Below are 5,000 nucleotides of genomic sequence, written 5' to 3' on the forward strand. Positions count from 1 at the left end.
AGAGAGAAAGAGAAAGAGATAGTTTCTATATATTATATATATATATATATATATATATATATATATATATATATATATATATAGATCACCAAACAGAATAAACAAGAGAAACTATAACGCACTGTTATAGCCAAGCTTATTTTTGAAATACATGTCGGTTATATCTCAACAACTGGACTTTACGCAAGCCATAGACCTACGCACTGACCATTTTGAGCATTAATGAGAAAAAATAAAACTTGAGCATGTTTATAGCGCAATATTCACTAAAGGTGCTCAAAGCGCTTTTAAAGGGGTCCATAACCATAAACAGCAACACTTAACATGTACGACTACACATGACGCCTGTTAGGCGATAATACATTTTTTTTCCCGACAGAGACACGGCTGTCAACGAACAGCTACTCATTTTACAACCTGAGTACGGCGAGAGAATGTGAATACAGAGCCTTTTCCAATTACTCGTCTATGCGCCGCTCAGAGTGGGGGGGGGGGGGGGACTCGAACCCTGGACCGTCCAATCCGAAGGCGAGTGTCACACCACAAGACCAAATTATTATAGCCAGGAGGACGTGCGGGTCAGATAGAAAGTAAGTTTCAGACCACAAGACCAGAAACAAAACAGGACAAAGGTGGTGGGGAATTAGTTAGTTCAAAAGACGAACGACCAGTTATTGAGTCCCTGGAGTAATCTACGAAAGAGTCTCCGTCCGATCCAAGACCACTTAAATAAATTCCATCCAGACGCATGCGCAGTATTGTCGAACTCCGGGAAAACATATAATATTTAGAAATTTGGCCAGAAAACTCGCCTTTCAAAATATCGATCGATTTTTTAAATGACCCTCATCTTGGCAAAAAAAAAAAAACAAAAAAAAACCCCCAAAATTCTCAAACCTGGGACTTTTTATTTTTCCAAGATGAGGGTCATTTAAATCGATCGATATAAATTTGAAGGACGAGTTTTCTGGCCAAATTTTTAAATATGGGTTTTTCCAGAGTACGGCAGAGTAGGGGGGGGGGGGGTCTTCGCCAAGAGGGATAAACTCAAATTACGGTACCCTTGCAACAAAGAGCTAACTTCACAATAATATAACTCTATGACAAACTATGGTAAAGATGGGATAGAAACAGGGTTGGTGTTCGTTGTCTGTTGGCGTTTTTTTTTTTGGTGTTTTTTTTTTTTTGTTTTTTTTTTTTGTTTTTGTTTTTTGTTTAGTTTTTGTTTTGTTTCTTTAATGAGCAGACAGATAAAGCATCACCTCGCATAAATAAACAAATAACGTGTAATTAATTAATCAGTTAATCAATAAATAGATGATTAAATAAATAAATGAATAAATAAATAAATAAATAAATAAATGAATGAATAAATAAATAAATGAATAAATAAATAAATAAATAAATAAATAAATACACGATATAAGCGATAAGACCAGAAAACATGGAATGAACCAAACCATAGATATGAATTCAGAAGGGGGTCTCGATAGCTCAGTTGGTAGAGCACTCGCTTCACAAGCAAGGGGACCGAGATCCCGACTATAGTCAAGATAGCATCAATATTTTAACGCTCTCATAATAGCAGAAAAATGTCGTGACGTCACACCTTCTGCTTTTCCGGTTCCAAAATCCTTGGAAGTGGGTATGCAATCAGTCCTTCGGAGGACTAATAATGAATAGGTTACATATAGATAGTTCGAAGTTGACGTCACTCAGGTCTTTGTTATTGTTTTTTTGCCATCCGCGTTTATGAGTAACTCTCACTAAACTGTATTAACCTGACTATAAACGACCATGGTTACACAAAGTTTTGTGTGTTGGTCCGTTATACTTCCGGATGACAATGTTGTGAGCTTCTTAGCCAAGCGCATACTATCTGTTGAATAATGAGGTGGTTCAAGTATTTTGGCAGCAGAATGTATAGATAGTATGCGCTTGTCTAAGAAGCTCACAACATTGCCATCCGGAAGTATAACGGACCAACACACACACACACACACAAAACTATGTGTAATATTGAACGTTTATAGTCTGGTTAATACAGTTTAGTGATAATTACTCATAAACGCAGATGGCAAAAGGTAATAACAAAGATCAGCGTGACGTCATATTCGTTCTATCTATAGGTAGATTATGAGGATTATTGGACAGGAGCGAGAATTTATGATTTGTATTGACAACCAGCATATATAATTTAGACTAGAAAATAAGATACCATCACTGTGATACCAGAAGACGATTGCAAAGGTATAATATAGATATATATATATATATATATATATATATATATATATATATATATATTATATATATATATATATAATGCAAATTTTCACTCACATTTTTTTGTGGCCGAGACGATTCGTTTCTGTGTCTTACACGTGTAAGACACAGAAACGAATCGTCTAGGCCACAAAAAACGAATCGTCTCGGCCACAAAAAATGTGAGTGAAAATTTGCAATCTATATTAGCTCTAACCATCATTATCGAGCACTTTCGTACCTACGAGTACCCACTAACACTCATATATATATATATATATATATATATATATATATATATATATATATATATATATATATATATAATATATAATATATATATATATATATATATATATATATATATATTTATGAGTGTTGGTGGGTACTTGTAGGTACGAAAGTGCTCGATAATGATGGTTAGAGCTAATATAGAATGCAAATATATATATCTATCCTCCGGAATAAATAGTGGTTTTACATTTCCAGTGAAATAGGAACACGTTTGTTTTTTTGACAACACAATTTTCCTACCTATTACAAATTTGCTAGAATATTATCCAGCCTTGGGGAACCGGCCTTACGTAATGCTTTCATGCCTCATAAATTCATTTTTAAAAACTGAGCATTTATATAGAGCAATATCCACTTACCGAGCTCAATGCGCTTTACAAGGGGTCCCTGGTCAACAGCAACATTTAACATGTAGGACGGGACATAACGCCTGTTAGGCGATATTACAATTTTTCGGACAAAGACAACGCTGTTAACGGCCAGGTACTCATTTTACACCTGAGTACGGTGAGAGAATGTGAGTAAAGAGTCTTTTCCAAAGACTCAACTATGCGCCGAGCGAGGCTCGAACCCAGGACCTTCCGATCCGAAAGCGAGTGTCATACCACTAGACCAAATAGCCGCACATAGCCTACTCATATTATTGTTATTTTAGCACGAATAAGAGTTTAGCATAAATATATATTGATATCAATTACGCATCACACCACATGTTGTTATAACCAGCACACTGTGTGTCCCGTCAACACACGTCGACCCTGTGTGTCCCTTGCATCAAGTTAACTAATAATAAATAGATTATGCTTCTTCACTTCATTGTAAATATCAGCGTTTACAACACACCTTAATATGAACACACTGACTTACAGGCATATGTAACACAACGCCTCGAAAAGGTACTATATGGGGTTGAAATTAATCCTAGAAGGAACGAAATTGACTCCACTCAGCTCTTTGTTCTTGTTTTTAGCCAGCCATTTATTGTGAGTAGTTCTCACTTAAATCTATCAATCAATCTATAAACGTTCAAGGTTACACACAGTTTTGCGGATGTTGTGAGCATTTTGGTTATACGTACATCATCAATAGAGCTAAAATAATCAGACATAATAATAATGAAGAAGAAAGAGAGAAGTTGTCACTCAGAGCCATTCGGCCCAGTGAGCTGGAGGAGTTTATCCCGGTTTCCGTAGCGAGAAAATGCTAATAATATCAATAATGTCTTACTTCCCCTTTGGATATGATGCAAGACTATTGCAAAATACTTTCCGCCAGATCTAACAGACCCAGTAGTACCCAATCAACCACTGATGGGTAGGCGGGGGGGGGGGGAAGGGGGGGGGGGGGTAAAGGTCAGAAGGAAAAAATCTGGGTTTCACCCGGGATCGACCTCCGTCCGTCCCTTTCTTTGTGAAGCCAGTGCTCTACCAACTGAGCTATCGAACCTAGGACTTTCCGATCAGAAAGTGAGTGTCATACCACAAGACCACCTTGCCGCACAACATGGCGTTCCCTCAATAGAAGCTGGGATAAACTCCTGCTCCATGAGCCTAATGTGCGGCTATGTGGTCTAGTCGTATGACTCTCGCTTTCAGATCGGAAGGTCCTGGGTTCGAGCCTCGCGTTCGGCGCATAGTTGAGTCCTTGGAAAAGGCCCTTTACTCACATTCTCTCGCCGTACTCAGGTGTAAAATGAGTACCTGGCCGTTAACAGCGTTGTCTTTGTCCGAAAAATTGTAATATCGCCTAACAGGCGTTATGTCCCGTCCTACATGTTAAATGTTGCTGTTGACCAGGAACCCCTTGTAAAGCGCTTTGAGCACGTTTAGTGGAAATTGCGCTATACAAGAGCTCAATTTTTTTAATGGCTCTGAAAGACTACTATATTACATTAGTTCATGCCGACATGATACCCGTTTCGGGAGAAGGGTTCACATATTCATTAAGCACAGCTGTGTTATCAGTCTCAACCTTAGTTATCTGTCATTACCATCATGATCATAATCAGCATCGTCATGGTCGCCACTTGAAAATAAGACAAAATTGGTCATACTGACGATCTCATTACTCGGCGTTATCAGTTCAAGGATTCGATAATACACTTGTAATCAGCTGTCTTCACCTTGGAGTTGGAATGATGTAGCAGTAGTAGAGTAAGTAATAGTAGTAGTAGTAGAAGTAGTGGTAGTAGTAGTAGTAGTGGTAGTAATAGTAGTTGTAGTAATAGTAGTAGTAGTAGTAGTAGTAGTAGTAGTAGTAGTAGTAGTAGTAGTAGTAGTAGTAGTAGTAGTAGTTATTGTTGTAGTAGCAGCAGCAGTAGTAGTAGTAGTAAGTAGTAGTAGTAGTGTAGTAGTAGTATGTAGTAGTAGTTATTGTAGTAGTAGTAGTAGTAGTAGTAGTAGTAGTAGTAGTAGTAGTAGTGTAGTAGTTGTAGTAGTGGT

The 5,000-nt window shown here is 37.6% G+C and overlaps 1 protein-coding gene across 1 annotated transcript in view; it reads right to left on the reverse strand.

The window, feature by feature from the left end:
* LOC144956106 (monocarboxylate transporter 5-like) overlaps positions 1–5,000 on the reverse strand; it is an 86,775-nt gene that overhangs the window by 20,478 nt on the left and 61,297 nt on the right. The window lies entirely within an intron of this gene.

Source organism: Berghia stephanieae, chromosome 10 (assembly GCF_034508935.2).
Source record: "Berghia stephanieae isolate SIO BIC M18660-M18661 chromosome 10, UCSD_Bste_1.3, whole genome shotgun sequence".
NCBI classification, from domain to species: Eukaryota; Metazoa; Mollusca; class Gastropoda; order Nudibranchia; family Aeolidiidae; genus Berghia; species Berghia stephanieae.